At 40.6% G+C, this 27,736-nt stretch overlaps 1 protein-coding gene across 1 annotated transcript in view; it reads left to right on the top strand.

Moving 5' to 3' along the window:
• LOC311244596 (contactin-4-like) overlaps positions 1 to 27,736 on the top strand; it is a gene marked incomplete at both ends in the record, with an annotated part of 367,297 nt that overhangs the window by 1,557 nt on the left and 338,004 nt on the right. The gene's annotated exons all lie outside the window — the stretch shown is intronic.

Here is a 27,736-nt window from a genome sequence, read left to right as displayed (position 1 = left end):
AACATTGTATTGCACAGGCCTTGCCTCACTCTCTCTCTGGGCCCACCCTCGCAGTCGGTAACTCTGGCTAACCAAGCATTAATATTCAGTATGGGGACTATATTACATATGCTCTGTTTACAAGACAAGCGTGGTGCAATAGCATAAAGATAGACTTCCAAAGCTTGTGTTGCTGAGAGAGACATGATAAGCATTTTACTATGCAGGCGCATGTGTCATATTGGGCATAGGGAAGCACAGTGTGAGAGTGCGAGATAGGTGCTGTTATGTGAGGTTATTTATTCAGAGTGGGAAATGGAATATATATACTGTATATATATATATATATATATATATATATATATATATATATATATATATATATATATATATATATATATATATTTTTTTTTTTTTTTTTTTACAGTGCACAGGTTGTGTGGGTGAGTAAAGAGGCCAGTGGAAGGCATTCCCATAGTGAGTTCATCTGGAGTTAACCAGCCCTCCCCTGGCTCTCCCTGAGGGCCTAGAAGCCCAGAGGCAGGTGTGTGTGTGTGTGTGTGCGTGTGTGTGTGTGTGTGTGTGGCGTGTGTGTGTGTGTGTGTGTGTGTGTGTGTGTGTGTGTGTGTGTGTGTGTGTGTGTGTGTGTGTGTGTCTGTGTGTCCACGCGCCAACGAGTGACATGTTGGGGAGGGTAGGGTTGGAATGGCGGTTAGCCACACATGGATACAGCTGAGCGTCACATGCAGAGCGCTGCACGGGTCAACATCGCTGGGGTAGGTACTAGTGGTAGTAGTTAAGCTTGGGGCTAAAGGCTTGGTCCAGGAAAAAAAAATTGCTTAAATACCAGTAAAAGTAGGAGGAGGCTTATTTGATTGAGCAACAGATTTGCCATGTTTAGGGTCTTAGAAACATATCGATATTTTAAACTTGGAATGTCATTCAGCTGATATTTATTTTTAAAGGATTTTTTGTTATATTTTGGGTGCATTATGAATGACGTATTTCAATTTTTTTATGATTTACAAACAACAACCTAGGCTAAAGATTTGGCTAGTTTTGAGATCAAATTGATCAAATATTTAATTTACAATATTGAAATGGACATTCCTGATATTTAAGCAGTTGATTGCTATTGCACAGTTTCTCTAATGACACAAATGATATGCTTTGAGTTTTCAGTGAGGACATCGCCCCCTTAGTTCTGCCTGTCTTCCCTCTTCCTATATTGAGCCTCTTTGATCATACTGCCTGCAACATAAGTGGATTTGAGCGAAGTCCTACCATACAGTAAATTAATAAAAAGAAAATGTATTAGAAAACTCCCAAATAATCAGATTTGTCTAAATACCAGTGGTGGCGGTTTAGGTTGCACTTCCTGAAGCCTTGTAGATTTTAGAGCATTTTAGAATGTCCTCTTAGGAGCCTATCTTGTAATTAACGTATCTCAAGCCCTTCCCTCTTTTTTTGATCCTCCAATGACAGCTGTTGCTTCCCATTGTGATTGAAGGATCATGAAAACAGGCCAGGGCTTGAGATAAGGTATGAGGTAATCATCATTAGACAGACCAGGCTGCAGAAACAAATTAGTGGGGGGGCATGAAATGTTCTCGGGGGGCACAATGGTTTTTCAACACAGGTTCCCTTTTATAAGTTTCAGCTGGGACAGCGGCGCTGTGGCTTTCTTGGCGCTGCCCACGGTGCTGAACTAAACAGCAGAGAGGCAATTGAAAAATCTAATTTCTCTCTATCTTAAAGGAAAACGCCAACATTTTGGGAAATTAGCTTATTTGCCATCTTCCCTGGAGTTAGACAAGAAGATACATACCTTTTTCTTCTCTGTGCATGCATTAGGCTTAGGGAACACTCCGCTCCGTTAGCGTAGCTTAGCTTCATCATTGGAAGTGGGGCAGTCCCTTACCCTGAAGTTCCCTACAGTCCCCTACAGTCACGAAATACACTCCAAATACAACTCCAAAATGTTCCTGTAAACAAGTTCAAGTTCAAGTTCTTTAATAGTTGTCATACAGAAGTACAGAATACTTTCATACAAAATGCTTCTTACTGTTACGCTCCAGAGACTGTGCTAGACAAGATAGTATCAAATAACATAATAACATAATATAGCATGAATTTAGAAGAAGAGAATGAGGTCACAGTGTTCGGTATAGACATATGTACAATGTTCTGAGTTACCATATAATATACAATACACAATACTATGCAGTGTACTAATGTACAGTACTATCTAGTGCAAAGCAGAAATGGGATGAGGTACAATTTTAGGTACAATTTACAGTAAGGTGTACGAGTTGTAGTGCAATCCTTCATCCATAAATATAAAGTGTGGGGAGTGGGTGCTACAGTGTGTTTGTTTAAAGTGGGTGTGTGCTATAAAGTGTGTGGAGTGGGTGCTACAGTGTGTTTGTTTAAAGTGAGTGTGTGCGTGTGGATGTGTGTGCTATGTGCGTTTGGTGGTTGTTGTTGTGTAGTGTTCATTCATTGTTCGTTTAGCAGCCTGATGGCCTGGGGATAGAAGCTACTTCTGAGTCTTTCTGTGCTCGCCTTGAGACTCCGGTATCGCTTGCCTGACCGCAGCAGTTCAAAGAGGCAGTTGTTCGGGTGACTGGAGTCTTTTAAACATGTTGTGACCTGTGTATTTACCTGGAGAAATTTTACAATTACGTATTCTAAGCAAATATACTCGGAACTATTTTTTGCCGAACCACTCCTGTCTGGGCTCAGTCAGTGACACTAAAGCAGATAACGAAGTATCTACTATACTTCCGGTCGGGGGTTTCAAAATAAAAGAGCGACGTCTAAAGCACCGGAAATACGTTTATTTTGTACATTATCTAACGTTAACACAAACCTAAACTAACGTTACAACTAACCTAAAGTTACTTTAGGTTTGTGTTAACATTAGATCAGATTAGGTCACGAGGTCACAACATGTTTACAGGAACGTTTTGGAGTTGTATTTGGAGTGTATTTCGTGACTGTAGGGGACTGTAGGGAACTTCAGGGTAAGGGACTGCCCCACTTCCAGTGATGAAGCTAAGCTACGCTAACGGAGCGGCTGTTCCCTAAGCCTACTGCACGCACAGAGAAGAAAAAGGTATGTATCTTCTTGTCTAACTCCAGGGAAGATGGCAAATAAGCAAATTTCCCAAAATGTTGGCGTTTTCCTTTAAGAACATTCATTTATACAAAAACAGACTGAGCGGATATATATAACAGACCTGCTGGGGCAGCGGACTGAGAGCAGGGGACACAAACAGGCTGGATAAGATGGTCAGGAAGGCCAGTAGCGTGGTTGGGGTGGAGCCAGGCACGTTGGAACTATAAAACGGCAGGGGGTGCTGGGGGGTCGCCAGATGATAAAAAAAAAATAATGTGCGGTCAGGCCACTGAACTTAGAAGCAGGCCAGGCCAGTGTTTCTAGTTGCACCAGCGCAATAGTTAGATAACCTAGGTGGGGAACAACCAGGAGATCACTGCAACTCACACAAGTTGGAGAACTATCTCTCTCTCTCTCTCTCTCTCTCTTGCTCTCACACACACACAAAGGGAGCCGCATGTGATTGGTGGAGGCGGGATCCTTACGAAAAACTGCTAATCATTGACACATGCTAGCCTGTAATAATCCCCCCCAGAAAAATGTACTTTGCATTTTATATATTGCAAATATATGCCATCACACACACTGGCATTTAAAGGGTTAGAATTATAAAATGAATATGTGGTGTTATGATCAGGGCTGAAGTTGAATAAAATATTGTATTTATCAATTACAAAAAACTGAAAATCCATATAAATCTGTGTTGTTGCTAATCATACATATGCTAGCCTGTTTTTTAACAATAATTTGTGGAAAAAAAATGCCTGCACCAGAATGCAGGAAATTAAGTCTTTGTAACAATAAAATTCCTGGTGGGGGACCCCCAGACCCCCTGCTTAAAAAGTGGCCTGACTGGGGCTATATTTTCTGGCCTGAATGATTTCCCCAGTCCGGCCCTGGTTAAAAGCCTCCAATGCTTATTAGTGTGTGTGCGTTTGAACGTTTGCATGTTTCAACCATACATTTCCATTTAAAATAATATTTTTTTACCTCCTATAATAGTGGGGGTCGCGGCTCTCTGACACCGTTTTTTTTTGGGTCGCAGCCTGAAAAGTTTGGGAACCCCTCGTCTAGCCTGTACCCCCCAGACATGTTGCTGGCCCCGTCAAAACAGTATCCTATCAGCCTCTCCATGGGCAGGTCGAGGCGTAAAAGTATTTTATACACAAAAACAGCGTCTCGGCTGTTGTGTCTGGGCCGGGCATTGTAAAAACCCCAAAAGAAGTTCTGAGCTTCCAAGTTGTCATTGGCGAACTGTATATTACACGAGAATTGTTCTTTTCCAGTGAGTGACATCAGTGGTTCCGTCAGCGCTCAAGCCAAAGAATGGGCTTTTGGATGCTTTGCCTCTAATTTGTCGCTGAATATCATGGGCAAACAGCTGTAAGATTTCGTTTTGGATGTTGTTGGACATCCAGTTGTCTCGCTTTTGGAGCCAATTCTTCAACTCGGGATCAGACTCGGTGCGCACTCTTTCCATCATGAGCTGCCATAACACCCCATCCCTATTTGCATCACCCCTCAGTGGAAGCCCCTGGCGCCCGAGGGGGGGTATAGGGGAACAGACTCAGTTAACTCTTCAATACCTGATGCTGAGGCTGAACCTGTCGTCTCTGTCTCTCTCTGACGTTTATCAGATTTAGTGGGACTGTCACTGGGACCGGCGGGACGTTTAGAAAATAAATCTGATATTTTTCTTTTCTGCGAGTGAGACATTCTGTGCTAGCAAAGTCTGACTACTAGCTAAAATCGACTGACTGCGCAAGCACTGTATCACAGTAGCTCAGTGGTTCGTGGCGCGTGGGAAGGGCGGGAGATGGGAGGTGAATACAATTAGTTGTTTCACCTGTCATTCAATCAGTCTGTGACAGTCTGTCATCACTCGAAAATCTACTCGGTTTTACACGTATGATTGTGTACATACAGTAGTGTAATGAATGAATGAAAACTTTATTTAACAGATTGGAGAATGGCTACAATACAGTACGGCTCAATACACACAATATTAAAATGGTGAAGTGCTTTGAGCAGGATAAACTTATAATATACAGTGTTACAATTATACAGTTACAGTATATACAAATATATAAATACTGCCATAAAAAAAAACATAAAAAAAAATAAAGAAAATAATAATGTTTTTGCAATAATTGAGAGGGGGTGCTGCAGCCCCCCCCCCCGCACCCCCCCTTACAACGTCCCTGGGTGGAGCTGGACTCTAGCGAGGGTGGTGGAGAGGAGGAACCTTGCTAAGCTCCAGGCCATCAGGGAAAACCCCTCCCACCCACTATACACAGACTTGGCTGACAGGAGGAGCATGTTCAGTGCCAGGCTCACACTACCTAAATGCAGCACTGAACGGCACAGGAAGTCCTTCATTCCAACAGCCATCAGACTATACAATGCATCACTGTGCCTCACTGCATCACTGAGCACAGAGTGACAGTTACCATCTTCCTGGACTCTTACTTTTTAAACAGCACTGTGCAATATTACACCTACTGTAGACTTCAGTATATTTTTACTGTATTTATTTACTGTATCTTTTATTCAATTTTTATTCTATTTCATTTTATTCTATTCTTAGGCCATTTGTTTTGTTATTCTTATTCGTGACTTGTTCTGTCTACATCAGGGGTGGCCAACCCGCGGCTCGCGAGCCGCATGCGGCTCTTTGCCCGTCAATGTGCGGCTCTTCCACCAATAAAAAAAAATAAAAAAATAAATAAATTCTTTTACTTTTTTTTGTTTTGTTTTTTATGTCACTCATTCCATAAGGACGTAGAATAAACATTTAAAAAAAATTAAATGGTCCATTTGCATGTTCTTGGTATCTGAATCTAGGGACATATATGGATCAGTGTCAGAAAGAGTGTGTCTGTTACTAGGCTTGAGTAAATTGTAATGAACCAAAAGGAGAATATCAATTCTATTTAAAAAATGTATCTTTGACTGTGAATAACACCATACTAAAATTGACCAGACCTGAAAAATCTAAGCAAATGAATAAAGGGAAGATGATTAAACAGAAGGTTTTGTAGATACAGTACTGAATTCTGCCATCTTTTTTATAATGTAAATTTCATATTGCAACACCGTTTTTTGCAAGACGTTCACAGAAAGGTAGAGAAACTAACTGCGTTCCGTTTTATGGCAATAACGCTCAGGTTTGTGGGAGATAATCCCAAAAAATAAGAGAAATTAAAAAGTAAATCCAGAAGTCAGATGATTGACAGGGGCTGGTGTGAGCTGGGTAGGGTAGTTTTTCTAAATTTGAAAGCCCTGAGTCTCTTCCTTCAAAAGACTACACTCAATTTTGGATGTGCCACTTCCTCCTGTCAATATGCGCCGGTTTCCGACTCAATGCCCTGAGATTTCTATAATCTTATATTTCACTAATAACAGTTAAAATAATTGGTAAACAAACGTAATGCTGAAAATATACACTTTTACTGTATATCTCGGGCTTAAGAGGTTAATCCTGTGAGGCCCAAATTAAAAAGACATTAGCAACTTCAGAGGCCAGAGGGTGGGACATATAAACACATTTACTATCAAATAGCATTGTGAGGCTGAACAACAGGACCAATTGACTATACATGTGCTTAAAGGGGAACTATCTTATAAATGGCCTTTTTCAGTGTTTACCATTGTTTCTTAGCTATGTGGACTTATATTAATAGGATCTATGTCTCTAATTCTCATATTGGCGCATTCTTCCAATTCTCCTCTCACAATATTCACCCTCACTGAACTGAGTCATCTGAAAATGTGCATATCTGTGATGTCAGAGATTTCTCAGCTGCATAATAATGTGGCAGTTGATGTGGCAGTTGGCACCAGGCCACACAGTGGTTGGAGCCCAGCCTCAAAACGGCTTAAGATCTTGAGGTAGAAAAATGCGGTTTTTGCCCAAATAGTGAAAGAAATAGTAAAATAGTTCCCCTTTAACATTTTTTAAATAAACATTCTTTTTTTAAATGGCTAAAAGTGATTTTGTAATTTTGCAACCATGGGTCTCACAGGGTACTTTTAACCCTGTGAGGCCCAAATAAAAAAGACATTAGCAACTTCAGAGGCCAGAGGGTGAGACCTATAAACACATGAAGGGTGCCGTGACTGAAAAAAAAGGTTGAGAAACGCTGGTATATGGTGTGGCTCTTTGTGGTACCACAGTAATTTTTGTGGCTCTTTAGTCTCTGACTGGTTGGCCACCCCTGGTCTACATGTTTAATGTTGAGTGATTTGCAGTGTCAAATTTCCCTCAGGATAATACATTTCTATTCTATTCTATATCTTTGAAAAGTCTCCATTTATTCAACACTTCTGAATTCACTGACAAACTGAACTGAACTGACAAAAATAAGGTGCATAAAAAAGCAAACAAAATTCCTCCACAGGCTACTCACCATCATTAGTATATCGGCAAGCGGCGTTTGGGGACAGAGTGAAATCTTCTTAAAACACTGTCCCTCCACTCATTCCTGAACTTTTTTGTTAAGTCCTTCTCAAATGCCAACTGAATTAAATTGGCCTTGCGTCGATGAAGCATACTAAGGTTCTGTAAAGACGTTCTTGAGGGTAGAAAACGAATTCTCACAGAGTGCCGTGCTAGCTTCAGTAGTGTTGTTGTTGACATCAGTGCCCACTAGGGCTGTCCCCGACTAAGGATTTGGATAGTCGACTTTGATTGGCCAAAAGAAATTAAATTATTATTATTATTATAATTTTTTTACCAGGGCGGGCACAGCTGACTCAGTGGGTGGGCCCGGCCCCCAAATGCCCGCCCATGCCGCCGGGTCTGTCATTAGAGATGATATCGCATGCAAGATGGTATACCTGAATGCATTAATAGAATTGAGCATCTACATGGCCAGTCTGCTTATACTACCACTACTACTATAATAATAATAATAATAATTAGACAGTCAAATGATGCAACAGTGCAGTCGAATAAAATAGTTCTGGATTACTGTTTAACAGTTTAAAGTCGTCTTTACCTTCCCTGTTTGGTATCCACAGTTTAAAACCCAACTGTCTTCCATACTACCACTACTATGAGCAGGGCCGTCTGTTACATTTGGCACCCTAGGACCTTCCAGACTGGTGCAATACAATATAATGAAAAGCAATCTGGACATCTGGAGAGTCCTGCAAAAATGTACCCCAGCATTTATTTGTGAATGTTACGCACCCCTGTGGAAGGGCACAACATAAGGCAACAGACATAGTGGGTGAGGGTGCAGCGACACAAGACCAGGAAACAGATTGCAAAATAATAATGTTTATTTACATAAAAGGCAACACAGGGATCAAGGAGGAAGGGGAACTATGTGAGAATGCTATTCATCGACTACAGCTCGGCATTCAATACCATAGTCCCCTCCAAACTCATAGCCAAGCTCAGGGACCTGGGCTTGAACTATGACCTCTGCCAGTGGGTCTTGGACTTCATGACGGGCAGACCCCAGGTGGTGAGAGCAGGCAACTGCACCTCCTCATCCATCACCCTCAACATAGGGGCCCCCCAGGGCTGTGTTCTGAGTCCCCTCCTCTACTCCCTGTACACACACGACTGTGTGGCTCAGCGGAGTAACAACACAATCATCAAATTTGCTGACGACACAGTAGTGGTGGGCCTGATCTCTGCAAACGACGAGAGGGCCTACCTGGAAGAGGTGAAGGTCCTGGCGGGATGGTGCCAGGAGAACAGCCTCTCCCTGAACGTCAGCAAAACAAAGTTGATGATTGTGGACTTTAGGAGGTCGGCGGTCAAGGACTACAGCCCCCTCAGCATCGACGGGGCACCGGTTGAGAGAGTGAACAGTTTTAAGTACCTCTGAGCCCACATATCCGAGGACTTGACATGGACCACACACATTGACAGTGTTGTGAAGAAGGCACGACAACGCCTCTACTTCCTCAGGCGCCTAAGGAAGTTCCAAGTCAGTCAGAAGATCCTTAAGAACTTCTACTCATGTACAATAGAGAGCATCTTGACCGGCAACATCACCTCCTGGTTTGGGAATAGCACTACAAGACCGAAGCAGACTACAAAGAGTGACACGTTCAGCCGAACGCACAATTGGAGGGGGGCTCCCCACCCTCCAGAACATTTACAACAAGCGTTGCAAGGGCAAGGCTAAGAGAATCATTAAAGACTCCAGTCACCCGAACAACTGCCTCTTTGAACTGCTGCGGTCAGGCAAGCGATACCGGAGTCTCAAGGCGAGCACAGAAAGACTCAGAAGAAGCTTCTATCCCCAGGCCATCAGGCTGCTAAACGAACAATGAATGAACACTACACAACAACAACCACCAAACGCACATAGCACACACATCCACACGCACACACTCACTTAAACAAACACACTGTAGCACCCACTCCACACACTTTATAGCACACACCCACTTTAAACAAACACACTGTAGCACCCACTCCCCACACTTTATATTTATTGATGAAGGATTGCACTACAACTCGTACACCTTACTGTAAATTGTACCTAAATCGTACCTCATCCCATTTCTGCTTTGCACTAGATAGTACTGTACATTAGTACACTGCATAGTATTGTATATTATATGGTAACTCAGAACATTGTACATATGTCTATACCGAACACTGTGACCTCTTTTTCTTCTTCTAAATTACACGTATACTATGTTTGATACTATCTTGTCTAGCACAGTCTCTGGAGCGTAACAGTAAGAAGCATTTTGTATGAAAGTATTCTGTACTTCTGTATGACAACTATTAAAGAAACTTGAAAACTTGATAAAGGATTTGCACTACAACTCGTACACCTTACTGTAAATTGTACCTAAATTGTACCTCATCCCGTTTCTGCTTTGCACTATATAGTATTGTATATTAGTACACTGCATAGTATATTGTATATTATATGGTAACCAGGCCATGTGAGCGGATCGGAGCGTGAGCGGCGCGGGGCGCGGAGCGGGCGGTTTTGACATGAGCGAGGAGTGGGTTTTAAAATGGGTCGGCGCGACGTCCGGAGCGAGAGTTCTCCTCCGCTCCAATCCACTCCAGGTCGCTCACAGTGGTTTAACACTGTTGATGTAATATACATGCAGTACAATGCCAAAGCAACAGATGGCGATGTACAAACATGAAGGCCATTTTCAACCAATGAGAAGGGTGAACCTGTGATATCCGGTTCAGGCTTTGTCACTGTAGAGACGCCCACACTCACTCCTGATAGAAAACGTATCGACGCCATTGTTGTTGACGTTAGCTTACATGCTAACGTTAATGGCAGCGACCATAGCATTGTGGCTCGGCTAGCCTATCATCGCTTAATAGAGCTAGTGGATGGATAAACAACGTTATTTAACATTGCAGAATGGGTACAATTACAATGCGGCTCAATACAAACAATTGTTAAGGGGCCCAGGGGGTGTAGACTGTTGTAGTTTGAGCTGATTTACACCATGCTCCAAAAAAAAATAAAAAATCTGCCGAGCGATCTGGCGCGGGGCTCGATTCAAGGTGAGCGGGGAGCGAGCGGAGAGCGACTTGGGGGCGGGGTCAACATGATCGATTAGCGGAGCGGACCAAGCTTTAAAGAGCGAAGAGCGGATTTCTCGGCCGCGCCGATCCGCTCACGTGGCCTGATGGTAACTCAGTTACTTCTATTCTGCATCAAACATTGTACATATGTCTATACTGAACACTGTGACCTAATTTTTTACTTCTAATTTACATGCTATACTATTTTATTTCATACTTATCTTGTCTAGCACAGTCTCTGGAGCGTAACAGTAAGAAGCATTTTGTATAAAAGTATTCTGTACTTCTGTATGACAACTATTAAAGAAACTTGAACTTGAAACTTGAAACTATCAGTGGCACCAAATGAAATACAAAAGGGAAATGAAAACCCACCCCCCTTGACAGACACTAAGCACCCATAAATACAGTGGGTGGTGCTCACTCTAAACTAGGGTTTTAACAACAGGTAACCTATGTGATGCAAGATGTAGACCCCAGGGTATCTTCCTGTCCTCACTTGTCCCTGTGTGCAAAAGCAAAATGTAAATACATAGCCAACATTAACCCAGTAGGCTGGGTGAAAAATGACAGACAAACAAATATACAAAGATTAGTGAGAACAGAGTGCAATAACATATAACACTAAAACAGCGCAACAAACCAGAGCTCTGCCACCAGCTCTACACAAAAACATACCCAAAAGCCACAGACAGAACTGAACACAAAAGGGACTACATAAAGGGTGTGGGAGTGCTTGATTGCAGAGTGGGACCAGGTGGTGATGGTGACGACTGAAATGCTGATTGGGACCAGGTGGTGATGATGACTGAAACCAGGGGGTGCATCTCAGGCCATGTCCACACGAATCCAGATCTTTTGCAAAACGCACATTTTCTTCCACGTTTGGTCCTTTCATCCACACGTAAACAGTGTTTTCAGAAACATAAACGGAGACTTTCGAAAACGCATTTTAAAGTGAAGATTTTCCCAAATATCGGTTCAGTGGATCGTGTAGCCACTGTAAACGCATAGTCTAGATAAATGATGACGTCATAGCTCACTACGCATGCTCAGACTGTTGTTCTATGGAAATAGGCGCCCGTAGCCTTGAAGCGCACAGAGGTAATAACGATGGACAGCGCCTGGTGCTGAAATGGCAGACAGAAATACCATGTACAGTTTCTTCCCCCTCGAATGTATATATTTTATTTTATTGATTTCTGCCTCTTAAGTAGTACTGTATATTTGTATATCTTGTATCATAAATGTCTGGATGTAACAGTACTGTATATCTACACAGATTCGGCCATCAGACACTGCTTGCGTGTTACAGAGATGTATCTGTTATTTAGTTAGGCCTACTGGACATTTTCGTTGACATAAGTAGACTTTTCGTTTTTGTTTATTTATTAAGTTAATATAAACCGTGTTTCGAAAGTTTTTGAGGTTGTTAAATACACGCTTTTGATTTATTTAAGTGGCGAGTGACGTTCTTTTCGTTGTCCGATTATTTCTCGCCGGAGAGATACAATGTCAATGTTGAGATTACACAATATCCCAATTCCGCAACAAAATATGGCGAGTCCTTATCACAAACTGTTCCAAAGATATTTAATGTTTTGCTAAACATGTCTAGTGTTGCGCCCGGCTTCAGTTAAAAGCCAAACTGCATTCTAAATTGAATAGACGCCAGACAGAATAGCCGCATCTGCACCTGCGCTCTGATGTCCCAGGATGACCTAATAACATTATTAGTTGAATAGTTACTGTACAGCAGGGGTCAGGAACCTTTTTGACTGGGAGAGCCATAAAAGCCAAATATTTCTAAATATATTTCATTGAGAGCCATATAGTATTTTTAACATATAATAAATTAAATATGTCTTACTTTTAATGCGACTTCTGGTGCTGCATGGTTTTGCTGATGGCCTTGTAATCTGGTTCATACGTGGTGAGATTGAGCTTCATGCAGGCGTTGAGGCTTCCATCAGTTAAACGTGAGCGTAGGTTGGTCTTAATGTTCCTCATATGCGAGAATGACTGCCCACATGCATATGTAGAGCCAAACATGGTCAATACGGCAATACTCACGCTACATTGTGTGGTATGTCACAGGAAGCTCGTTCCAAGTTTTAAGAATCAGCTGGTCTTCAGGTTGAAGATTTTTAATTTCTGTCCACTTGTGTTCCCTCGCCAGCTCTGCTCGCTATATCTTCAGCTACAGATACTATTAGCTGTATCTTCAAAACTAATTTCTGTTTACTTTAAAATGACACAGTATTATTAAGAAATATCACAAGTATTAAAAAAAAAAAAAAAAAAAAATTTACTCAAACATTTCTGGGAGCCATATGCTGTCACCAGAAGAGCCATATATGGCTCGCGAGCCATAGGTTCCCGACCCTTGCTGTACAGGAATTACAGGAATCATTTGAATATATGCGAGTTACTTACCTGAATACGTGAATATAGCTTGCCCGTGGACACAAACCTTCATACGCATTAACAGCTCCGTCTTTATACACACTTATATCATACAGTAAAAGGCGGAGCTGTTAATGCGTATGAAGGGTTGTGTCCACGGGCAAGCTATATTCACGTATTCACGTAAGTAACTCGCATATATTCAAATGATTCCTGTAATTCCTGTACAGTAACTATTCAACTAATAATGTTATTAGGTCATCCTGGGACAACTTACGCGTGATGCCAACATCCACAACTATCCACAACATCAGAGCGCATCAGGTGCAGATGCGGCTCTTCTGTCTGGCGTCTATTAACAAAATTTAGAATTTGCTATTTGGTCTAAAGCCGGGCGCAACACTAGACATGTTTAGCAAAACATTAAATATCTTTGTTTGTGATATTTTGTTTCAGATTCGGGAGATTGTGATCTCAACATTGACATTATCTCTCCGTCGCCCAATGGCAGTGCGCAGAAGTAAAGCATGGAATCATGACATAATTGGTTGTTTCCTCTGGACTGCATCTAATCCTCCGCTACAGTATATCTATCTATTCATCATCTATGTATGTCAATATAGCCAATGGAAATGCTAGGAATGGTCACGTGGGCTGGAGGAACCAATGGACAATTCCTTCTCAATCGTCCTGTCCGCTCGGTACCGCTATGGATTTGAGATATCGCTTATCGCCACCTACTGGCCCGGCATGCTTGTTGGAGCAATTTATATGCAGTTATGTGTTTGCGTCTGGATAGATTTTTTTTTAACGCTGTCGTGTGGACGAGGATTTTCTTTTAAACTGCCCCTTTTTGCAAAAGATCCAGATACGTGTGGACATGGCCTGAGAAAAGACATGTAGAAACAGGGGGAGACAACACACAAAACAGAACCAAACAAGACATGCCTACATACATAACATACATAGCATAAATAAACCCCCATAAATAAACAGCATACGTAACAGTGAACATGACTCAGAAGCCTCCCTTTACTGTCAATGTATACACCATACCAGTGGCGGCTGCTGACCAAATTTTTTTGTGAAGCACAAATTATTATATTATATTATATATTAAATTATATTTTTAAAACATCCCCCACTGTGTGTGTCAGTGGTCAGTGGATACAGATGAAAACATATTAACATTAGGTGACGGCGCACCTGACCAGACACAGATGCAAAAAATTACATATTCGGTGACGGCACACCTGACCAGACAGATGAAAACATATTAGGTGACACGTGACGGCACACCTAACCAGACACAGATCAAAACATATTAGGTGACAGCTCACCTGACCAGATCAAAACATATTAGGTGACAGCGCACCTGACCAGATCAAAACATATTAGGTGACAGCGCACCTGACCAGATCAAAACATATTAGGTGACAGCGCACCTGACCAGATCAAAACATATTAGGTGACAGCGCACATGACCAGATCAAAACATATTAGGTGAAGGTGACAAGGAAGCCACAGACTCATACCCCCCCGAAACTCAACTAACCGCCTCGGACAGTCCTTCATACCACCGGCCATCAGGCTCCACAACAGTGGGCAGGGACTGCTGCCAGACATCGACCTAGAACTAATAGGAACCCAAGTAGGACAATAACACTACCTTATGATGCATACTGCACCTTATGTGGATACTGTGATACTGTGAATAATGAATAATGTATATTTCAGTTAGTTAGATAGTAGATTATAACACTACCTTATGCATACTGCACCTTATGTGACACTGTGAATACTGTGAATATATATTTCAGTTAGTTAGATAGTAAATTATATTGACCTATTTGTTTACACTGCTTGTGTTGTTTTCACTACCTGTACCCCCCCCCCCCCCTTCCCCCATGCTGCTATGATGCCTGAATTTCCCCAAGGGGATCAATAAAGGAATATCTTATCTTATCTTAAAAGGAAAGATGAAATTACCTACCTGGGTTCCATCGTAGAGGCAAATCTTTCCTGTGACAAAATGGGATCCAATGTAATAAAACTAAGTTAACCAACAAACTAGATTCCTGTACCGGATCTCCTCTCTGGTAAACAAGAATACCTTGAAGACTCTAACAGGAGCACTCATTCAAGGGTACTACGACTATGCTTGCACCTCATGGTACCAAAGCATCTCAAAGGCACTAAAAACAAGATTACAAACATCACAAAACAAACTGGTCAGACTACTGCTTGACCTTATTCCTAAAACCCACCTCACCCCTGCCCACTTTGACAACCTAGGATGGCTTAGAGTAGACGACAGAGTACAGCAACTTGCAATGGGCCTGGTCTACAAGATACATTACACCACTAAGATACCCATGTGCATGTCGAAATACTTCCCAAAGGTCAGTGAATACCACGACCACAACACCAGAGGGAGTTCCACCCAATCATGTTCAACCCAGATAAAATCATTTAAAAAGTTAATTTTTTTTTTAAATGTAATAAAAGAAAAATCGTCATAACTTAGAAATGAGATTGCATAGGTCTATGAATCGATATCGTTTCGATTTTGTTTCGATTAATTGCCCAGCCCTACTGTGTACAGTAAGTTAGCTTGGTGATCATCATTGTGATGTAATATAAGCTAAGCTAAAGGTAGCTAACAAATTGGCTAGCATACAAGCTTTTACAAACACTGTACTTACTTTTTCATTCACAACTTTTTTCTGATCCAGATGCATAAGTCCTCTCCATGTTGCTGATTTATACTTCGGTCCTTTGGTGCAAAGTTTCATTTAGCCTACAGTGCTACTGCCTACAGTCCTACACAGTAATGTTACTGACTGGGCTCTCCAAGCCCTCTCAAAGCAGGAAATAGGAAATAGGAAATGGTGTTCTCTGATTGGTGTAAAAAAAAGTGTCAGAACTGTCAATCATTCAAATGTATGAGTGAGGTTTAGCCTCACTACCCGCCTTTTTAAAACTCAAATACCCTATTTTGATTGGATAATTATATTCTTAAGCCCAACCTGTGCACCTATTTTAGCACTGAGTGATTGACATCTGGCCATTACTGCAGTTATGGGATCAGGCCAGATCAGAGAGCTCAGAGCTGTCACTTGGACATTTTTGAAGAAAAAAACAATTCACTGGCATTGTTCCTCTGTTTCACAGAGGAAAACATTTCTAATAAAAATAATAATAATTAAAAAAAAATATATATATATTAATAATAATTTCTTTTTCTTTTTTCTTTCTGTATATTACTCTTTCTGTATATTACTAGTGAAGCACTGCCTCACCAGTAGTCATGCAATAACCTCCACTGCACCATACACTCTCTTAGTGTACATATATACACCATAGACTCTTAACACTTTCTATGCCACTCATGAGTTTTCTCGGAATTATTAATATCTCGTTGAAAGCCACTCACGAGATTTCTCGGATTTTTTTTATAATTTTTTTTTTTAGCAATCTGAAATCATATTGCATCACGCGAGCCTACCCTAGTCTACCCGAGCGCCTCCGGCGATCAGATGTGGAAAAAAGCGCCCCCTATCGTCTCCCAGATGACATAAGGGATTTTGGAATGGACTCAATGAAAATGGATGGGGAAAAAAATCCTGTACTACACATTTTCCAGTCCACTGATGCAGCCGGGGTTATTAGAGTTCATTCTGGAGCCTCTGAACCCCGCGGAATCATGTGTTCTACTGTATCACGTTGGATCCATACACTTATCGATTTTTTCGAATGGTGATCAGGAATTGGAATATACCAGTTGGATACCATCTGATGTCAGGTAAGGAATCTATGTTATCAGTGTTAGGATAATCAGACTCATTTTGATGAAGATATAAGCTGTTTTGTGAAATGGGCTCTTTCGGTTTCACTGTAAAACTCCAAGAGGAAATGAACACGGCGATTATCCGTGCGCCAGGGTTAGAAATTAACATTTTTTTTCAAGGGCTTTTTTTGCCCCCCTTAATTGATTTTCAGGGGCTTTTTTTTGTATTTCGGGGGCACTGCATTTTTATGATAAACGGTAGGGGTGGGACGGTTCACAAAATGGGACGGTTTGGTTCGTATCACGATTTTGGGGTCACGGTTTTCAGTTCGATATATGTTAATTTTTATTAAAAAAAATGTAACACTCAAATCTAAACATGCTTCTCATTTATTAAAAATAAAATAAAAGGTTTACAGTGTTTACAGCCTTTAATAATGTTTGGCACACAAAGACCGAACTGACTGAAAAATATAGGCTACATTTGTCAAAGTATTAACTTAGTGCAAACAAACAATATGCTCAGCCAGCACTAGACTTTCCTTTCTTTAATATAAACACACAAAAACAATGTCAACCATGTTTAAATTCCCTGATTGTCAGTTCTTAATGGAAAGATTCGTTTTCTGCTTGAAATTATTATGTTTCTGTCTACATTTATTTAGACTAACATTATTTAAATATTGAGTGCAACTGTGGTGGATTACGTAATTCGGTGAGTTGGAACTATCTATGGGTTGGCGCCGGGTCCCCCACGGACATTTTAGCGTCACGGACCACCAGCCCAGACAATGTTATCAGCTCCGGTAACGTTAGGAGGAGACGTTCTAACATCAACATGCAGTGGAAAAGCGGCAATAGTCCCGGTTGGAGTTAGTAAAACACAGTTGTATGTTAGCCTTCTTGGATGTTGAATAAACGCCTATCATTGTCTTTAAACACCCCGCCTCTCAGACTCCCATTTCCTCCTCTGCTACAGTAGCTAGTAGCTACGGTGACATTTCATTGACTACAGTATTAGCTTGCGGGCTGCGTCGGGCTACCATAGTTAAAACGTGCGTTGTGTTTACAAACTCCTAACGCTATGGCAAGATGTGTGTAGGCATATGTAATGTTAATGGCTATGTTTTTAAAGTCGTAATGAAGATTGATTTATATTGTGCGTGCCATTTTTACACAAACTGACTGGCAGCTGGCTGCCTGCAGCCAGTGCAGAACACCGGCTCCGCCAAATGATTTTTTTTTATTTGCGCGTCATCTGAACCGTACTCCCACAGACGCTCCATTACCGGATAAATATATATATATAATTAGTAAACTGTCGGGGGCATTAAGTGCCCTCCTTAACTGATTTTCGAGGGCATTTTGTCCATTTTCAAGGGCATTATGCCCCAAGCCCCCGTTAATTTCGAACCCTGCCGTGCGCGGCTCGAATGGGTGTGCGTGTATGTATAATATTGATCATCTAGCGTTTATTTGAAAACGATTCATAAATAGGCCGACAAATAGCAACGTTCTGGAATATTCCAGTAAAAGACGAGTATCATAGAATGCCCCAGAATGGACTGTTTTTTACCTCAAAACGGGTGCTTTTCAAAATGCTCTCAAACGGAAATGAAGCGATAAAAAAACAATCTGCCTTAACAGCACTGACTGGAAAATGATTCTTTGATAAACGACGGGCAGATTAGACACATAGCCATAATTTAAAACATAGATTAGGCGATATTAAGCGTAACATTGGCGCCGATGGTGGCATTCAAGAGCTAACTCTGGCGCCACCTCGTGGCACTGAAAGTGTTAATATACATAAATACACAATAAACTCTCTTAATGACCCATACAGTATCTCTAGTTTCAGAGTAAAGGTCCATGAGGTCATTTATACAGTGAGGCCAAATACCAAGGTTGTAAAGGTGAGACAGCTGTTGTTCCAGTCAGCCCAATTTCATTCTGATATCTTGAGTTGAGAGGTCAAGTGACTCTGTTGTAAATGGCTGTACTTGTTTCTTTCCAATCAAATGGAGCAAGTGGAGCAAATTATCATAAATGTCCTGGTAACTTAGCATGCAAGGGTTGATATTATCTATAGATTCCTCAAGGTTTACAATTTCAGTTGATACCTTTATATTCACTCACACTTTAGCATTGAGCCTCTGAACACCTGTGTTACAGCTACACGTTTAAATAGGGTTAAAGTTTGGAGCAGGATTTCTTCCTCATGGTATCTAGTTTCAGATGATATGTCAGCAGGTTGTTTTCTTGTCTTTTCCTTCTAATTCTTTCAGACGGTTTTCTAGGCTTGGAAAATGTCTCCCCTTTCCCATTACGCTAGTGAGGATTCCCCGGGGTTTCAGATGATGTTTGTATCTTCACTGTAATAACTTTATTTGTATAGCACTTTTCATACAGAGGTTGCAGTTCAAAGTGCTTCACAACAGTAAAAAATACAGGCATGAGCGAGCATAGCAAGGTATGGTAAATCACAGTGTTTCACATTAGGATCTAGCATCCTAATAGGCTCTCTATTCAGTAATACAAATAATAAAATAGTTTAAAATGATTAAGTTTAAAAATAGTCTAAAAATTATAAAATAGAACGGACATACAACAACAGTAAAAAATACAGGCATAAGCGAGCATACAAATAAAAAAATTAAATAGCAAGGTTACAGTAAAAAGTGTGATAAGATTGTTCAATCAGATGAAAATGGCCCAGTTAGGAGAATCAACCTTGGCACGATGTACCTAACTGGAATGGTAAACAACTTTGCTAGATTTAGGTCAAAAGTCATCTTCAGAGCATCACTCTAACATACATATGAATTTCATTGGAAGTGTATGAAAGTAGGTAGGGTAAGAATATAGCTCTGTTTACAGTTTGATTCAGTAATACAAATAATAAAAATAGTTTAAAATGATTCAGTTTAAAAATAGTCATCAGTAAGAAAGAAGTAATAAGTGTGATAACCGACACATACATTTGATAGGCAGTGTATAAATGTAGGCAGGGTAAGAATAGTGCAGGTAAGTACAATTTGTGTCAGGATATCCCTGATGTTTCTATAATAATATTTACCCTTTCCACTAGGTGGTAGCAGATATCTATCTTCAGATATTTGCCTGCATTACCCCACAGTGAAATGCCTGAGCAAAGAGATAGGTTTTAAGCTGTCTTTTAAAGATGTCTAGCGAGTTGGCTTCTCTGATGTTTTGGGGTAGTTTGTTCCATTACCGATCCTCTTTTGACTGTTTCTGGGAGCCTCTAGTAGTCCAGCAGCTGATGATCGCAGTGTTCTTGCTGGTGTGTAATTTATTAGAGTGTTGGCGATGTAGCTAGGTCCCTGTCCATTTAGAGCTTTGTATGTAAGGAGAAGGACCTTAAAGTCAATTCTAAATGTTACAGGAAGCCAGTGTAAAGCAGCTAAGACTGGACTAATGTGCTCTCTCCTTTTGGTTCTAGTTAGCAGTCGGGCTGCAGAGTTTTGGATTAGCTGAAGCCTCTCTGTGGTTTTCTTAGGGAGACCTGTGAAAAGTGCATTACAGTAGTCTAACCGGCTAGATATGAATGCATGAATTAGCTTCTCTTGATTAATAAATGGTCGTACTTTTGCTATATTTCTGAGATGGAAGAACGATGTTTTTCGTCACTTTGCTAATATGAGAATTGAAGTTCAGTTTTGAATCTATGATAACCCCGAGACTAGTGACCTCAGATTTGATCCAAGGGGTTAGTCCTCCCAGGTTCTTTATTAATGTTTCTTTTTTAGTTTTGGGGCCGATAATTAGAATTTCAGTTTTGTTCTTGTTTAGTTTCAGGAAGTTCTTACTCATCCATTTATTTATTGCCAGTAAGCAGTCTGTAATGGAGCTAATCGCTGTATCATTTGGTTCAGCAGATATGTACAGTTGTGTATCATCCGCATAGCTATGGAAATCTACATTATGTTCTCTGATGATATCACCCAGCGGTAACATGTAAAGGGAGAAGAGTAAAGGACCTAAGCAACTCCCTTGTGCAACTCCATAGTTGTTGTCGTATATATCAGACATGTGATCTCCTAGTTTAACATAGAATTTCCTCCCTCTGATGTATGTTTTAAACCAGCCTAGCACATGTTCTGAGAAACCGACATGGTTTTCAAGACGATCGATTAGAATATCGTGATCGATTGTATCAAATGCTGCACTGAGATCTAGCAGGATAAGGATGGAGATCTTATTCTCGTCAGAGTTTAGCCTGAGGTCACTGATTATTTTGGTGAGGGCAGTTTCAGTGCTATGATATTTTCTGAATCCTGACTGAAATTCTTCTAAGATGTTGTTTTCTTCAAGAAAGGAATTTATTTGAACTGAAACTATCTTTTCAAGTACTTTACTAATGAATGGTAGGTTGGATATTGGATGATAATTTGCCATTTCATTACTATCCAAGTTAGGTTTTTTTTAGTAATGGCTTTACAACTGCTGTTTTAAAGGCATCTGGGAAAATACCAGTTCTAAGGGAAGTGTTTATGATATCTAGCACATGGCTTGAAACACTATTAAACACCCGTTTGAAGAAAGCTGTAGGTATAGGGTCAATGTCTGAGGTGGAGGAGTTACATTCTGAGACAGTTTTGCAGAGTACATCTAATGTGATGCATGTGAATCTTCTCATGGTTACTTTGCACGGTTTGCTGCAATCAGCTTTATTTCCATCATGAGTAATGCTGGCCCTGATCAAGGTTATTTTGTTGTTAAAGAATAGTGCAAGTTCTTCACACTTAACCGTTGATGACTGAGGAGGTGTAGGGGCAGTGTTGAGTAGTACATTAATAGTGGAAAAAAGGATTCTGGAGTTTCCAGCATTTTCTGTAATGATTTTAGAGAAGTAGTCTTTCCTTGCTAAGCGGATTGTTTTATTATAAGCAGTTAAAGCATCTTTGTATATATCACAGCATATGGTGGTTTTTGTTTTTCTCCATTTTCGCTCCGCTGCACGACATTTCCTTTTTTCTTTGTTGACCGTATTATAGTTCAACCAGGGCGAGGCTCTGGTTTTCTTCTTTTTCGTTTTTAGTGGGGCGATTTAATATAGATGACAGTGCATCATTGAGATTTTCTACCATTTCATTTAGAGAGCTGTCATGATTGTGTGGTTCATGTAGTCTGATAAGATCAATGAACTTTGATTCAGCCTTGTCGTTTAGGAGCCTCTTTTGAACTATGATTTATTTTTTTGTTTTAGTAAGGGTTATTTGAGTATCAAAACATATACAGTGATGGTCGGAGAGAGGTAATTCAGTTATTGAGATATTTTTTACGATTAGCCCAGTCGTTGTTATAACTAAGTCTATTGTATTCCCAAGCCTGTGAGTCGCATTTGTTATATGCTGTGTTAGGTCAAAGCTATCCTGTAGATTTTTTAGTTCTATAGTTTTGGAGTCTGTTTTCTTATTAAAATGGATGTTCAAGTCTCCATTTAGGATCACCTTATCATATCCGGTAACACATAGTGAGATCAGTTCAGAGAGCTCCTGTATAAATATTGGTGAGTGTCTAGGCGGGCGGTATATTGTGACGATAATCGTTGATTCTGTTTTGAGCTCAATGGCAAGATATTCCATCGACATGAACTCACCTAGTTCTGTGATTCTAAACAAGAGTTTTGAGGAGAAGATTGCTGCAACTCCTCCCCCCCTTCTATTTTTTCTGGGTATTTGAAGAAAATTATAGTCTGGTGGACAAGCTTCTATCATTATTGATGTAGCTGTGTCATTATTTAGCCATGTCTCTACTAGGCAGATGCAATCTAAGTTATTTTCTTTAATCAGATCATTTACTAAAACAAATTTATTATTCAGTGATCTGACATTTAGGAGGGCTAATTTTATTTGTTGGACTTCTTTAGAGGAGGTCTGCTTTGGCTTGACCTTGATGGCCCTGAGGTTAATAGCAGGTAAACGCATTGATGGCGTATATTTTTCACCATGCCATTGGCTGGTTATGATTACCGGTATGTTTTGAGAGATGGCATGGCAGTTGTACTAAACTGTACTGTAATCTAGTGCTTTCGGGGACATTTGATCAGACGAGATGGCCTTGTGTGATATGGGGGGGGGGGGGGGGGGACGCCTTGTGCTGCTGCACCTCGTGGCGAGATTGTGTCCTTTGTGATTATCTCTCGTGCTGGTATGAGTTTGATATCCTTAGAGGCCATTAAGGCATGAGGCATGTTTGCTGCTAGAAGCCTTGAACCTAAGTCAAGTCAAGTCAAGAGTTTTAATTGTCACGGCATACAAGTATACAATGAAATGCGGGTGGTCTTGCCCGCGACGATGTGCAATACAGTGGTACAACATATAATAGAATCCAATAAAAAAACAGTGGTACAACATATAATAGAATCCAATAAAAAAACAACATTGTGCAATAAACAGGTAACCTAAGCGATTTGGGAAGAAGCCATTTATTTGAAAGCGTTCTGGGTTATTCCAGAAAACATTGAAATTGTCAATGAATTTCAGGCCGTGTATAAGACATGCAGACCCTAACCATGAATTAAAATTTAGGAGTCGACTAAAGGCTTCTTGTCCTCTGCGAAAGCATGCAATTGGTCAACTGATGGACACATCAGTGTCTATGTACACAGACTGATGTTTGTCTAGTGTGTTCATTAAACGTGTGAAATCCTCTTTCAAAGTCTCTGTGCCCGTCTTCTTTCGCAGGATGTCAAACGATCCAGAGTGAATGACAATTTTTGTTATGTACGGTCTGATGAGTGTTGGAAGTATTTCGGCCAGCTCTTTCACAGATGTGTTGTCTAGACATATATTTTCTGTGTTTGCCATCTCCACATACCTTGTTGTTGTTGCTGTAGACTTATATTTGAGACCGCTAGAGCTTCCGAAAGACGATGATTTATTGTCCCTCAATAAATTTTTGGGGGGACATTTTCCTATCTACATTGCAATAGAGATGTCTTCATCACGTAAGTTTGTGTTAAACAAACACAAGGGTTCAGGGGTGCAAAGAAAATAACCCAAGCTACAGTAGCATGCTAACATGATGAATGAATTGGCTGGGCTGGCGCTTTTATTTTGAAGGCAACACTTCTCCACAGGAAGTCTTAATTAAGCTTAATTAAGCAAGCTTGACACAGCTGAAAACAATATGGTAGCGAGTCGATGACTCAATGACGCGTTATTTCTAAACCTAGCCGCATTTCTGGCAGACGCTCTCTGATTGGCACTGACTGACGCTCTCTGATTGGCCACTGACGCGTTTGCCCAATCGCGTGACGAGCTGTGTCTTTGCCCATTTCCACGTCAAACAGCCTGCAAACTACCTGCCGTTCTATCGCCATGCTCTAAGACAAACTCTAACCTTAAATGAGAATATCAATAAAATAATTTTCTTTTCTTTTTTTTGACTGTGAATAACACCATGCTAAAAATCTAAGCAAATGAATAAAGGGAAGATGATTAAACAGAAGGTTTTGTAGATACAGTACTGAATTCTGCCATCCGGACACATGCAATTTGAAATATGATTATATAAAATATCAGGTTATGCGATTAAAATGTGATTAATTCGATTAATTAATTACAAATCATGTAATTAATTAGATAAAAAAATGTAATCACCTGACAGCACTAATATAAATACTCGTAGTTCACCGGCGGCCATATTGCTACGGTGCTACTGCTTTAAGGTGAGTGATCTGCACAAACAAAAATACTCGTAACCCGCTGAAATCTTGATGGATTTACAAACGGTTTGGTTTATTACAAATGTTATTAACGTGGCTATGATTCTATGATATGAATTTGTATATATATTTTTTTTTAAATCATATGAAAGTCCATTATAAGTATGCAGTATAACTACATGTCTGACGTTTTTAACAAACCAAACGGTTGAAAATTTAACAAGCTATGGTTACGGAGCACTGTGATTGGCTTCTTCTCTTCTTCTGCTTTGTCACATGCCTGGTGCGCTCAGCAATCACAGCACTCCGGCATGTTGCAATGCGGAAGAAAAAGAGTAAGCCATTTTGACACAACGCTACCTCAGTGAGTTTTACTCGTTTATATATTTTTTTTAAATGTTTATTAGCAACGCCAAGCTTTCAAACCACCCCGTATCTTTGTGTGAAACCCTTGTGCAACTGTGAGTACCTTTGAAATTTCTCTGTGATACTTGTATATGAACCGTTTGTCCAAAACCAGTCCATCATGGTGGATATTGCTTGCGTTCCCATAGAGGAGCAAGTGACTGTTGTATTCACTGGCCAAAGCATATTGGCGTGCATCAACATCATGAAACGGGCTATAGACATTCATGTTATGAGTGGGCATGCTACCCTGTAGCAAGATGGCCACCATGTTTGATTGATTGATTGAAAACTGTATTAACAGATTGCAGAATGGGTACAATACAGTACGGCTCAATACAAACAATTGTTAAGGGGATGCAGACCAGAAAAATACTTTTGTGTTGTTTACATCAGGGTCCCCCATTTTCAATTCATCATGACATTTATGACATACATGACATACATATACAGTACTGTTTCATCCTGACATTTATGACATACAAGATATACAAATATACAGTACTGTTTAAGAGAAAGAGATCATAAACAAAATTAAAAACATACATTAGAGGGGGAAGAAACTGTACATTGGAAAGGGTTGGGTGGGTGGGTCGGGGGGGGGGGGGGGGTTGGACATTTACCGCGGCCAGTTTTGAATTGCAGCCACCCATAGGTGCTCTTTGAGAGCGGTTTTGAAGGAGGGTAGGGATTCACGTTCTTTTACGGCTGTGGGTAGGGCGTTCCACATTGTTGTGGCATAATTGCGAAACGTGTTTAGTCCCTTGTTTGAGTCGAATCTGGGTTGAACATGATTTGCGGAACTCCCTCTGGTGTTGTGGTCGTGGAATTCACTGACCTTTGGGAAGTACTGTATTTCGACATGTACATGGGTATCTTAGTGGTGTAGTGTATCTTGTAGACCAGGCCCATTGCAAGTTGCTGTACTCTGTCGTCTACTCTAAGCCATCCTAGGTTGTCAAAATGGGCAGGGGTGAGGTGGGTTTTAGGAGTAAGGTCAACCAGTAGTCTGACCAGTTTGTTTTGTGATGTTTGTAGTCTTGTTTTTAGGGCCTTTGAGGTGCTTTGGTACCATGAGGTGCAAGCATAGTCATAGTACCCTTGAATGAGTGCTCCTGTTAGAGTCTTCAAGGTATTCTTGTTTACCAGAGAGGAGATCCGGTACAATAATCTTATTTGTTGGTTGACTTTTTTGAATACATTGGTTGCCATTTTGTCACAGGAAAGATTTGCCTCTAGGATGGAACCCAGGTATGTAATTTCATCTTTCCTTGTGACAATATTGTCACCCACTGTAACAGAAAAGCCGTTGGCCTTGCTGAGTTTGTTATTTGATCCAAAGAGAATGGAATCTGTTTTACCCAGGTGTAATGATAGTTTGTTATCAGCGAGTCAGGTGCAGATTCTGCCGAGTTCAGAGCTGAGGGCTTTTTCAACCTGCAACTTGTCCCTGTCAGAGACCAGCAGGGCTGAGTCGTCCGCGAACAGGAACAAGTTGCAGTCACAAGCTGATGTCATGTCATTTGCATAAATTAGGAACAGTAGCCATACTAGTATGCTTCCTTGTGGAACACCACAACTCACAACATCGGTCTCCATTGGCCAGCAGCACGGGTGAGTGATTGATTGATTGATTGATTGAAAACTTTATTAACAGATTGCAGAATGGGTACAATACAGTACAGCTCAATACAAACAACTGCTAAGAGGATGAAGACCAGAAACAGTCTTTCGTCTTTGTTTACATAAAGGTCCTCCATTTTCAATTCATCAAGACATTTATGACATACAAGACATACAAATATACGGTACTGTGTAGGAAAGAGAGAACATCATAAAAATAGAAAGAGTCATCTAGTCTTTATATATATCTATGCCTATACCGGCCCTGACTATAAGGCTTTATATTTTTACTACAGCTCTACAACACTTTAATTCAAGTGATGCCAGTGGGACATCTGCGTTTACTCTCCTCCTCGGTTCCTCATGTGAGTTCTGGGGCAGATTGCCTGCACAGATATTGACCTACTAGACTCATTGATTCATCAAAATGTGGATGGGAAACATCTTTTATGAATTCCTTAAGCAAGGAATGTGTTGTACCTTTGAAGGTCTGTGTGAAGATGTGAGAGATGTAGAATATTCCCCTGGTGAGTAAAGGATTCTCCCAGAGTTCAACTTATAGCTTTGCTTCATCAAACAGTGTAAACATCCTATGTAAAGGAAAGTCTTCATTTGCATGAGGTGAAGCTATATATAGATTAATTAAACATAGGCTATGTACCGTAAAACTTCATTTAAAAGCAGAGTCCCAATTAAAACTAACTTTTCGTGGCCGGGTATAGCTACATGTTGCGGTTACCACGGCTGCAGTTTTGTTTTTCTTTTATAATCATTTGCAATCATAAGTCATTGTTGAGCAAAACTAGAGGAAAAGCAGCAGTGAGACATGTCTCCATTACGGTATCTCTCTCTCCATCTCTCCCCGGCTGATATGGCTTGATGCACAACTTAGTAACTCCTCTTACATAGCTCTTTCTCCCTCTCTCTCAACATAATACAAATCCATCTACCAGACACCCGCATAACATGGGCTACACATAGCGATCATCCATGATTTAACACTGCTGCTCATCATCACAACAAGGCTTGCTAGTACATCATTTTAGCCAACTACAAAAACACAACACGCCTGTGAGATAACTGTAATTTACTCACCATTAGTAGCACACTTGTAGGCTACAACTGAGTGACATTTTGTGAGAACAATGCCTCCCAACTGCTCTCTCATGTTAGGTTGGTGCTAGCAGA

This window comes from Notolepis coatsorum (genome assembly GCF_963971535.1).
Source record: "Notolepis coatsorum genome assembly, chromosome: 17".
Lineage (NCBI taxonomy): Eukaryota > Metazoa > Chordata > Actinopteri > Aulopiformes > Paralepididae > Notolepis > Notolepis coatsorum.
The sequence above is the reverse complement of the archived record's forward strand: the minus strand, read 5'-3'. Positions and strand labels throughout refer to the sequence as shown.